Source organism: Argopecten irradians, chromosome 4 (genome assembly GCF_041381155.1).
Source record: "Argopecten irradians isolate NY chromosome 4, Ai_NY, whole genome shotgun sequence".
Taxonomy (NCBI): domain Eukaryota; kingdom Metazoa; phylum Mollusca; class Bivalvia; order Pectinida; family Pectinidae; genus Argopecten; species Argopecten irradians.
This window is the reverse complement of record NC_091137.1, coordinates 41,820,793-41,834,435: the sequence shown is the minus strand read 5'-3', so window position 1 is coordinate 41,834,435 and position 13,643 is coordinate 41,820,793. Positions and strand designations below refer to the sequence as shown.

The window sequence follows — 13,643 nt, the reverse complement described above, 5'->3', positions numbered from 1 at the left end:
GTGACACATTTTATTTAGAACATGGCGTTCTCGCTATTTCTATGTGTAAATACTTGGCAAAGATGTGCTAAGTTGTCCAATGCAATAAATTTAGTGTTTATACAAGCTGATTGGATATCTGTTAAGCATCAGATTGATGTGAAACTGTATTTCACTAGCATCTGCAAAGACAAACTGTCACAATCTGGCACAAAAATTGTATAAAATTAGTTGATTTTTTTCAGCAAAAAACGTGGGGGCGCCCTTATTAGAGGGGGCGCTCTTAATAGGGAAAATATGGTATGTATTACTGATGTGTAAAATTAACAGAAGACATCGTTGTCTGCCACAAAGGGCTCGGTCTTTCTGATTGGGTGATTATAGCTTAAGGTTCTCATCCTCATTCAAAACCACTGCCTCATGGAGAATTGGAAGGGAGACTTTGTAGCTATCCTTTTCCATTGAAAAACTTTCTACAAATTGTCAACCAGAGGGATCTTGGTGCCCACCAAAGATTGATCTATGTCTGACATATGTCAGATGGATCTATTTTATACTTTTCCAGCTTCAACAACTATCATAATCCAAAATAGCGGCCTGTCGTCCATCTTGTTGACCGATCGGTCCCCAAATGCGCAATGCACAACTTGGGCCCAACGAGAACCTACATAAGGGATTTGTGACAAAGCCTTGCTGTACTTTCTGAGAAATAGTGGTAACAAACTTCAACTATCAAAACTCAAGATGGCGACCGGTCAGCCATCTTGTTGACTGATCAGACCCAAAGGTCAGTATGCACAACTAGGGCCCAAGGGGAACCTACATGTGTTATTTGAGACAACCCCTTCAGTATTTTCTGACAAGTAGTGGTGAAAATGTTTTACTACCAAAATCCAAGATGGCAGTCTGGCTGCCATCTTGCTGACTGATTGGTTCCAAAATGCAATATGCACAACTAGGGCCCAAGGGGAACCTACATATGGAATTTGAGAATGATCCCTTCAGTACTTTCTGAGAAATAGGGATAAAAAACTTTAACTATCAAAATCCAAGATGGCTGCCTGGCAGCCATTTAAGGCAGCCATTTTGTTGACCAATTTGTCCCAAAATGCAATGATGATGGTGGGTGAATAAATATGGGTTACATTATCAAATATTCAGTATAGACAGAGAAAACATTATCAGATGTCCAGTATAGACAGAGAAAACATTATCAAATGTTCAGTATAGACAGAGATAACATTATCAATGTCCAGTATAAACAGAGATAACATTATCAAATGTCCAGTATAGACAGAGATAACATTATCAAATGTTCAGTATAGACAGAGATAACATTATCAATGTTCAGTATAGACAGAGATAACATTATCAAATGTTCAGTATAGACAGAGATAACATTATCAAATGTTCAGTATAGACAGTGATAACATTATCAAATGTTCAGTATAGACAGAGATAACATTATCAAATGTAGTTTGATAGAATCAGTATAGACAGAGATAACATTATCAAATATTCAGTATAGACAGAGATAACATTATCAAATGTTCAGTATAGACAGAGATAACATTATCAAATGTTCAGTATAGACAGAGATAACATTATCAAATGTTCAGTATAGACAGAGATAACATTATCAAATGTTCAGTATAGACAGAGATAACATTATCAATGTCCAGTATAGACAGAGATAACATTATCAAATGTTCAGTATAGACAGAGATAACATTATCAAATGTTCAGTATAGACAGAGATAACATTATCAAATGTTCAGTATAGACAGAGATAACATTATCAATGTTCAGTATAGACAGAGATAACATTATCAATGTTCAGTATAGACAGAGATAACATTATCAAATGTTCAGTATAGACAGAGATAACATTATCAAATGTTCAGTATAGACAGAGATAACATTATCAAATGTTCAGTATAGACAGTGATAACATTATCAAATGTTCAGTATAGACAGAGATAACATTATCAATGTTCAGTATAGACAGAGAAACATTATCAATGTTCAGTATAGACAGAGATAACATTATCAATGTTCAGTATAGACAGAGATAACATTATCAAATGTTCAGTATAGACAGAGATAACATTATCAAATGTCAGTATAGACAGAGATAACATTATCAATGTTCAGTATAGACAGAGATAACATTATCAAATGTTCAGTATAGACAGAGATAACATTATCAATGTTCAGTATAGACAGAGATAACATTATCAATGTTCAGTATAGACAGAGATAACATTATCAAATGTTCAGTATAGACAGAGATAACATTATCAAATGTTCAGTATAGACAGAGATAACATTATCAATGTCCAGTATAGACAGAGATAACATTATCAAATGTTCAGTATAGACAGAGATAACATTATCAAATGTTCAGTATAGACAGTGATAACATTATCAAATGTTCAGTATAGACAGAGATAACATTATCAAATGTTCAGTATAGACAGAGATAACATTATCAATGTTCAGTATAGACAGAGATAACATTATCAATGTTCAGTATAGACAGAGATAACATTATCAAATGTTCAGTATAGACAGAGATAACATTATCAAATGTTCAGTATAGACAGAGATAACATTATCAAATGTTCAGTATAGACAGAGATAACATTATCAATGTTCAGTATAGACAGAGATAACATTATCAAATGTTCAGTATAGACAGAGATAACATTATCAATGTCCAGTATAGACAGAGATAACATTATCAAATGTTCAGTATAGACAGAGATAACATTATCAATGTTCAGTATAGACAGAGATAACATTATCAAATGTTCAGTATAGACAGAGATAACATTATCAAATGTTCAGTATAGACAGAGATAACATTATCAATGTTCAGTATAGACAGAGATAACATTATCAATGTTCAGTATAGACAGAGATAACATTATCAAATGTCCAGTATAGACAGAGATAACATTATCAATGTTCAGTATAGACAGAGATAACATTATCAATGTTCAGTAAGACAGAGTATAGTCAGTATAGAGATAACATTATCAAATGTTCAGTATAGACAGAGACAGAGATAACATTATCAATGTTCAGTATAGACAGAGATAACATTATCAAATGTTCAGTATAGACAGAGATAACATTATCAAATGTTCAGTATAGACAGAGATAACATTATCAATGTTCAGTATAGACAGAGATAACATTATCAATGTTCAGTATAGACAGAGATAACATTATCAATGTTCAGTATAGACAGAGATAACATTATCAATGTTCAGTATAGACAGAGATAACATTATCAAATGTTCAGTATAGACAGAGATAACATTATCAATGTCCAGTATAGACAGAGATAACATTATCAAATGTTCAGTATAGACAGAGATAACATTATCAAATGTTCAGTATAGACAGAGATAACATTATCAATGTTCAGTATAGACAGAGATAACATTATCAAATGTTCAGTATAGACAGAGATAACATTATCAATGTCCAGTATAGACAGAGATAACATTATCAATGTCCAGTATAGACAGAGATAACATTATCAATGTTCAGTATAGACAGTGATAACATTATCAAATGTTCAGTGTATAGACAGAGATAACATTATCAATGTCCAGTATAGACAGAGATAACATTATCAATGTTCAGTATAGACAGAGATAACATTATCAATGTTCAGTATAGACAGAGATAACATTATCAATGTCAGTATAGACAGAGATAACATTATCAATGTTCAGTATAGACAGAGATAACATTATCAATGTTCAGTATAGACAGAGATAACATTATCAATGTTCAGTATAGACAGAGATAACATTATCAAATGTTCAGTATAGACAGAGATAACATTATCAATGTCCAGTATAGACAGAGATAACATTATCAATGTTCAGTATAGACAGAGATAACATTATCAAATGTTCAGTATAGACAGAGATAACATTATCAATGTTCAGTATAGACAGAGATAACATTATCAATGTTCAGTATAGACAGAGATAACATTATCAATGTTCAGTATAGACAGAGATAACATTATCAAATGTTCAGTATAGACAGAGATAACATTATCAATGTTCAGTATAGACAGAGATAACATTATCAAATGTTCAGTATAGACAGAGATAACATTATCAAATGTTCAGTATAGACAGAGATAACATTATCAATGTTCAGTATAGACAGAGATAACATTATCAATGTTCAGTATAGACAGAGATAACATTATCAAATGTTCAGTATAGACAGAGATAACATTATCAAATGTTCAGTATAGACAGAGATAACATTATCAAATGTTCAGTATAGACAGAGATAACATTATCAATGAGTACTCAGTATAGACAGAGATAACATTATCAAATGTTCAGTATAGACAGAGATAACATTATCAAATGTTCAGTATAGACAGAGATAACATTATCAATGTTCAGTATAGACAGAGATAACATTATCAAATGTTCAGTATAGACAGAGATAACATTATCAAATGTCCAGTATAGACAGAGATAACATTATCAATGTTCAGTATAGACAGAGATAACATTATCAAATGTTCAGTATAGACAGAGATAACATTATCAATGTTCAGTATAGACAGAGATAACATTCAATGTTCAGTATAGACAGAGATAACATTATCAATGTTCAGTATAGACAGAGATAACATTATCAAATGTCCAGTATAGACAGAGATAACATTATCAATGTTCAGTATAGACAGAGATAACATTATCAAATGTTCAGTATAGACAGAGATAACATTATCAAATGTCCAGTATAGACAGAGATAACATTATCAATGTTCAGTATAGACAGAGATAACATTATCAAATGTTCAGTATAGACAGAGATAACATTATCAAATGTTCAGTATAGACAGAGATAACATTATCAATGTTCAGTATAGACAGAGATAACATTATCAATGTTCAGTATAGACAGAGATAACATTATCAAATGTTCAGTATAGACAGAGATAACATTATCAATGTTCAGTATAGACAGAGATAACATTATCAATGTTCAGTATAGACAGAGATAACATTATCAAATGTTCAGTATAGACAGAGATAACATTATCAAATGTTCAGTATAGACAGAGATAACATTATCAATGTTCAGTATAGACAGAGATAACATTATCAAATGTCCAGTATAGACAGAGATAACATTATCAAATGTTCAGTATAGACAGAGATAACATTATCAATGTTCAGTATAGACAGAGATAACATTATCAAATGTTCAGTATAGACAGAGATAACATTATCAAATGTTCAGTATAGACAGAGATAACATTATCAATGTTCAGTATAGACAGAGATAACATTATCAAATGTTCAGTATAGACAGAGATAACATTATCAATGTTCAGTATAGACAGAGATAACATTATCAAATGTTCAGTATAGACAGAGATAACATTATCAAATGTTCAGTATAGACAGAGATAACATTATCAAATGTTCAGTATAGACAGAGATAACATTATCAAATGTTCAGTATAGACAGAGATAACATTATCAAATGTTAACATCAATGTTCAGTATAGACAGAGATAACATTATCAATGTTCAGTATAGACAGAGATAACATTATCAATGTTCAGTATAGACAGAGATAACATTATCAATGTTCAGTATAGACAGAGATAACATTATCAAATGTTCAGTATAGACAGAGATAACATTATCAATGTTCAGTATAGACAGAGATAACATTATCAAATGTTCAGTATAGACAGAGATAACATTATCAATGTTCAGTATAGACAGAGATAACATTATCAATGTTCAGTATAGACAGAGATAACATTATCAAATGTTCAGTATAGACAGAGATAACATTATCAATGTTCAGTATAGACAGAGATAACATTATCAATGTTCAGTATAGACAGAGATAACATTATCAAATGTTCAGTATAGACAGAGATAACATTATCAATGTTCAGTATAGACAGAGATAACATTATCAAATGTTCAGTATAGACAGAGATAACATTATCAAATGTTCAGTATAGACAGAGATAACATTATCAATGTTCAGTATAGACAGAGATAACATTATCAAATGTTCAGTATAGACAGAGATAACATTATCAATGTTCAGTATAGACAGAGATAACATTATCAAATGTTCAGTATAGACAGAGATAACATTATCAATGTTCAGTATAGACAGAGATAACATTATCAAATGTCAAGTAACATTATCAATGTCAGTATAGACAGAGATAACATTATCAATGTTCAGTATAGACAGAGATAACATTATCAAATGTTCAGTATAGACAGAGATAACATTATCAATGTCCAGTATAGACAGAGATAACATTATCAAATGTTCAGTATAGACAGAGATAACATTATCAAATGTTCAGTATAGACAGAGATAACATTATCAAATGTTCAGTATAGACAGAGATAACATTATCAATGTTCAGTATAGACAGAGATAACATTATCAAATGTAGACAGAGATAACATTATCAAATGTTCAGTATAGACAGAGATAACATTATCAATGTTCAGTATAGACAGAGATAACATTATCAAATGTTCAGTATAGACAGAGATAACATTATCAAATGTCCAGTATAGACAGAGATAACATTATCAATGTTCAGTATAGACAGAGATAACATTATCAAATGTTCAGTATAGACAGAGATAACATTATCAATGTTCAGTATAGACAGAGATAACATTATCAAATGTCCAGTATAGACAGAGATAACATTATCAAATGTCCAGTATAGACAGAGATAACATTATCAAATGTTCAGTATAGACAGAGATAACATTATCAATGTCCAGTATAGACAGAGATAACATTATCAATGTTCAGTATAGACAGAGATAACATTATCAATGTTCAGTATAGACAGAGATAACATTATCAAATGTTCCAGTATAGACAGAGATAACATTATCAATGTTCAGTATAGACAGAGATAACATTATCAATGTCCAGTATAGACAGAGATAACATTATCAATGTTCAGTATAGACAGAGATAACATTATCAATGTCCAGTATAGACAGAGATAACATTATCAAATGTTCAGTATAGACAGAGATAACATTATCAAATGTTCAGTATAGACAGAGATAACATTATCAAATGTCCAGTATAGACAGAGATAACATTATCAATGTCCAGTATAGACAGAGATAACATTATCAAATGTCCAGTATAGACAGAGATAACATTATCAAATGTCCAGTATAGACAGAGATAACATTATCAATGTTCAGTATAGACAGAGATAACATTATCAATGTCCAGTATAGACAGAGATAACATTATCAATGTTCAGTATAGACAGAGATAACATTATCAAATGTCCAGTATAGACAGAGATAACATTATCAAATGTCCAGTATAGACAGAGATAACATTATCAAATGTCCAGTATAGACAGAGATAACATTATCAAATGTCCAGTATAGACAGAGATAACATTATCAAATGTCCAGTATAGACAGAGATAACATTATCAATGTCCAGTATAGACAGATATCAATGTCAGTATAGACAGAGATAACATTATCAAATGTTCAGTATAGACAGAGATAACATTATCAATGTTCAGTATAGACAGAGATAACATTATCAATGTCCAGTATAGACAGAGATAACATTATCAATGTCCAGTATAGACAGAGATAACATTATCAATGTTCAGTATAGACAGAGATAACATTATCAATGTTCAGTATAGACAGAGATAACATTATCAATGTCCAGTATAGACAGAGATAACATTATCAATGTCCAGTATAGACAGAGATAACATTATCAAATGTTCAGTATAGACAGAGATAACATTATCAAATGTCCAGTATAGACAGAGATAACATTATCAAATGTTCAGTATAGACAGAGATAACATTATCAATGTTCAGTATAGACAGAGATAACATTATCAAATGTCAGTATAGACAGAGATAACATTATCAATGTCCAGTATAGACAGAGATAACATTATCAAATGTTCAGTATAGACAGAGATAACATTATCAATGTCCAGTATAGACAGAGATAACATTATCAAATGTCCAGTATAGACAGAGATAACATTATCAATGTCCAGTATAGACAGAGATAACATTATCAAATGTTCAGTATAGACAGAGATAACATTATCAATGTCCAGTATAGACAGAGATAACATTATCAATGTTCAGTATAGACAGAGATAACATTATCAATGTTCAGTATAGACAGAGATAACATTATCAATGTTCAGTATAGACAGAGATAACATTATCAATGTCCAGTATAGACAGAGATAACATTATCAAATGTCAGTATAGACAGAGATAACATTATCAATGTCAATGTCAGTATAGACAGAGATAACATTATCAATGTTCAGTATAGACAGAGATAACATTATCAATGTTCAGTATAGACAGAGATAACATTATCAATGTCCAGTATAGACAGAGATAACATTATCAATGTCCAGTATAGACAGAGATAACATTATCAATGTTCAGTATAGACAGAGATAACATTATCAATGTCAGTATAGACAGAGATAACATTATCAATGTTCAGTATAGACAGGGGGCATATTATCAATGTTCAGTATAGATAGGGATAACATGTTATCAATGTCAGTATAATAGAGACCAATCAAGTCATATAGATCAATGTTCAGTATATATACAGGAGTCATATCATCAATGTTCAATACAGGAAGAGACCATATTATCAATCAATGTTCAATATAGACAGGGGCCATATTATCAAATGTTCCATATAGGCAGGGGTCGCATTAACAAATGTTCAGTATTGACAGGGGCCACATTATTTACTAATGTTAAGCTCTGTTTCAACAAAATTACACAGTATGTATTCAGAGGAGATCATTCTTGATTCAACTTGCAGCGTTGTTTTTTTTTTGCAGGAAACCAGGGAATGATCCTGTTCAGAAAATTGATGTTGTCACCACGGAGACGGCTCATCAGTGCCTCAGCTAGCAGAGGCATGCGGGGAGATAGATTATTTTTCTTAACTAGGGCAGCTAATGAGACAAAATAAATTACAAAACCATCTTTCTCCAGGTCACGATTTTCTCTCACAAAGCCACACATTATATATCATAATCAAGACAACAAATTCTATTTTCATTTCAAAATTGTGCAGTGCCATTATTTTAATACTTGTTTACAAAGAATACAATGGTTTTCATTAACAAGACTTCGGTCTTACTTATGACTAACCCAAAGATTACGTAGCGATTCAGTATTTGTGCCACATAACAGACGAATTCTTGTTGTTTCCATCACCAACAACAAGTCTCATTAGCAGATTAACATTAACATACAAATTAACAGAAACTGATTTTAATATTATTATGACTTAAAGCTTACATGTTTGTACCAACCATTACAACCCACAGCTCAGACCTCGTAAGCTGTTAATTAAATGTCCGTAAAACTAGCACAATAGTCACAGATTAATTATGTAACTTGTCTATAATGTGTAATCCAACTGTATACACAAGAACAGGGCGGTCTAGAAATACAGAGTTAACATTATCAAGTTCTTACAGTATATTTAGAATCAATGAATGGTTTAGTGAAGCAGGTAGTACTCCGAGCTGTCGAGATCAATTTTCATAGCAATACCTTATCTAATTGGAATACCAACACAAACATATTTGGTTTACTATCTAGAAACATGTGACTAAAACAAATTTGTGTTCAATAAAATATGCAAAATATGGGACATCGCCATCAAATTTACCTTGTGATCTATCCTAAATTTGATTTCAGCCGCTGGGTAGAGATTAGTGTGAAAATCTTTCCATCAAAATCTGTTTCATTGCAGTGATGCATAATGGATACAGAGTTGTGTCAAAGTGCAGTTAGGTGGCATGGTCGGTCAGGCACGTTGATAATTGACCACCGACAAATTTTACTGATAGATCTTCTTTACCCATCACATCCACGTTATTTTCTCTAGTCTCTTATGTCATTCAACATAACAACAATATCTCTAAATCCGTCACACACTTCCTTTCATTCCAGTTATAAAAGATTCCATACTTCCATGATTAACATCGGAGTACAGCCTTTAAATCAAGTTAAATAGGTTTCCGAGTCAGATCCATCGTGATTGCCTCTCACTGTTGTCACACACGTATTAGTGACTACCTGGTAAGCTACAGTATAGAGATGACATTGCCAATGATACCTGACCCCTGTCACAAACTCCACAGCTGGCAATAGTCGCCACGATGACGACTTGTCGCTAACACAGGTTGTGATCCGATTCCAACATGTGCTAGTAGAAGGAATGTGTTACTATTTCCATTCCTACTATAGGAGGATATGCAGAGCCCTGTTACACAATTCCGTCAAGTTCCATACAATCCCCATTCAATATTGCTTACAAAAGCCTCCTTACACGAGCTAACTCCTATGAAGAGAAGACGTCATGGCCCAATGGTCGTGTTAAAAGCCAGTCCATAAACACTGTAAAAATATGGGGTACACCTTTGTATGGGTGCAACGAACTCACTTCTACAATCTGGGTGGGTGACCTTGAGCTTTTAAACCGAATATTGACAAAACGAGGAGTAATATTCTGAATTGCACACGATCGATTAATTGCACAACTTTGCAGGAACCGTGCGCTAAAATTTTAACCTCTTTTTCTCACGCAGTCGTTGGTTTGAGCGTGTGCAGGAGTGGGGTTGTGTGTGTGGTTGCATTCACAATTGACAACCACCGTTAATGGGTGTTGTTATTCGGAAAATATTTGTAGCACGTTTTCAATCGAGTTAGATGTAACCTACAAATGCAAAATGGATTTTTGACACGTCGGGTTATATTGAACAAGCTATTCCAGTGCACAAATTATTGTTTATTCGGCTAAACTTGACGTTTATTCCTGTTAGATGTTTTTAGAGCTGATAAATAGATCACGCCTAGGGTGATCTAAATTGTCGTTACCGTGGACAACATAACCTACTTTAATGTAATTAAAATGATAAATATTCGAGGAAGCTTTCTCTCTTTAATCTGATAAGGTCGACCATCCAGAAAAACCATTATGTAACTTCCGTGATAACACGTTATCGTTGCTTCAGACAGCATGCTTCTAGCAGATTATTACCAGCCTAATTGAACAAAAACATCATATCCCCGATTCTATTCATAGGTATATTCTTTTGTGGCTAAAAAAATCTTACTTTTGTCCAATTGATATGATAAAAAAAAATTTCACAGCATAAATTAAAAATCCTTATCTACCACAACATAAAGTTTAAACCTCGATTTTATTCATTAACCAGCACCAAATCATTGATTTTATGTCTTTGATGAGTTACAATATTTCAGTTACAGTATTTTTGTGTGATAAATGCTCTTTTCTTAAAATTTGATTAAAAAAATAAATCGAAATAGGACAAACAACTGACAAAACTGGACTAAAATATCATTAAAAAGAATTTGGAATCAAACATGTGCCTGACGTGAGTTTTGATTGAAGCTGTTTCATCAAAAATGTTTTGTAAAGAAAAGCAAATAATACTGAGAGATAAATGTGTTTGTAGCGTGCATGTTGTTGACATTTTCAAATCACCTCTAGCGTATTGAAAAACTTGTTTATAGGTAAATCAAGTCACATGACCCGGAGTCCAATGACTTGTCATGCGATCCAATACCTGTATGAACGAGAGATCTGAGGAAGTGCTTCCATGATAGAGGCATAAATGCGCAACAATGTAATGTAATCCATATCATTTTGAAGAAAATTTATCTTGATTAAAAATACCTCTGATGGAAAAAATATTTTGTTCATGGCAAGTCCACAACTTACTGGGGTTCCATTCAGAGTGATAAAGCAGTTTTCATTTTCAAAAATATTTTTCAAGAAATATTTGAAATACATGAACATCATCGAATGGTAAAGGTCAAGTGTATTAGGTAACAGTTATGATGGGTAGTAGGACAGACTGTGTATCACACCTGAAGGGAGAAAACAATGACCCACACCTAGGAATCATCAGGATGTTATTGTCATTTGACTGCGAAAATTCGCTTAACACCTGTTATTTTTGTCACCAACTGTGGCTTTATATAACTTACACAGTTACACACATCTATAAAGGAAATTTGTTCTCCAAGTTTTTTCATAATGTTTACCCTCCCGCCTACCACTCTTTCTGAATCTATAATAATCTGACTATTGATAGACACCCCGGAAATTCATGGAGTATACCTTTCCTTCAATTGCATTTTACTGCTTGTATTCTTCCCTGGTTCTATATACAAGGGATCTTGGCACCCACCAAAGAATTATCTATGTCTGACAATGGAAAAAGGGATCTTTTCCCTGCTTTTAAAACTTTTTCAAACATACTACATATAAAATTTGAGACAGATCGCTTCAGTACTTTCTGAGAAACAGTGGTAGCAAACTTCAACAATGAAATCCAAGATGGTGGCCGGTTGGTCATCTTGTTGACAGATCAGTCCAAAAGACACTATGCACAACTAGGGCCCTATGGGAACCTTTTGAAATTTAAAAAGGATATCTTCAGTTCTTTCTGAGAAATAGCCTTAACAAACTTCAATTATCTAATCCAAGATGGCGAGCTCTCAGCCATCTTGACTGATCAGTCTCAAAATGCATTATGCACAACTAGGGCTTAAAGGGAGCCTACATATGGAATTTAAGACAAATCCCTTCAGTACTTTCTAAGAAATAGCAGTAACAAATTTCAATTATCAAAATCCAAGATGGCAGCCTGTCGGCCATCTTGTTTACCGATTGGTCCGGAAATGCAATATGCACAACTAGGATCCTACGGGAGCCTGCATGTGAAATTTGAGACAGATCCCTTCAGTAAATACGACTTATCAGGATGTTCATGTTGCTTGGCTGTGAAAATTCCCAAATACCAATTGTTTTTGTCCCCAGCTATGGTTTAAAATAACGTTTATAAAAATATATGTCAATCACAAAAATAAGCCTTAACAAGAGGCCCAGAGGGCCTGTATCGCTCACCTGGTTTGTAATGCCAAATAATTTTCTGAATACAGGTTCATTGTTTCTTTTCTGAAGGAATTTTAATATTAACCTCTAAATCCCCTATTGGGCCCCACCCCTCCTGCCCCCTGGGGGTCAGAGCCAAAATTTTATACAAGTTCTGTTCCCCTTCCACAAAGTATGTTTCTGGCCAAAATTTGGTTACAATCCATGCAGAACTCTATGAGAAGTAGCGATTTAAAGGATTTACCTCTATTTCCCCTATTGGGCCCCACCTCTCCTACCCCCAGGGGATCAGAGCCAAAATTTATACAAGTTCTGTTCCTCTTCCCCCAAGGATGTTTGTGGCCAAATTTGGTTACAATCCATGCAGAACTCTAGGACAAGTAGCGATTGATAGAATTTACCTCTATTTCCCCTATTGGGCCCCGCCCCTCCTGCCCCTGAGGGTCAGAGCCAAAATTTTATCCAAGTTTACTGTTATCCTACCCCATGGATGTTTTTGGCTCACTCAAATCTAGTTACAATCTTCATAACAAAAATCTCTAGGCATATTTAAGTAAGCAATTTATAGAATTTTACATATATAATTCCCCTCATTGGCCCCGCGCCTCTGCCCGGGGACCCAGAGCCAA

General features: G+C 33.1%; 1 protein-coding gene across 3 annotated transcripts in view; it reads right to left on the bottom strand.

Moving 5' to 3' along the window:
- The window catches only part of LOC138321706 (filaggrin-like), an 85,656-nt gene that overhangs the window by 24,849 nt on the left and 47,164 nt on the right, over positions 1-13,643 (bottom strand). Inside the window, exon 1 of one of the 3 annotated variants that reach the window (XM_069265602.1) lies at positions 9,757-10,716. The exons of the other annotated variants lie outside the window; for them this stretch is intronic. The gene's annotated coding sequence lies outside the window, so the exon portion shown is untranslated. Of the gene's footprint in view, positions 1-9,756; positions 10,717-13,643 lie in introns of those variants that run through there. 3 annotated transcript variants of the gene reach the window in all.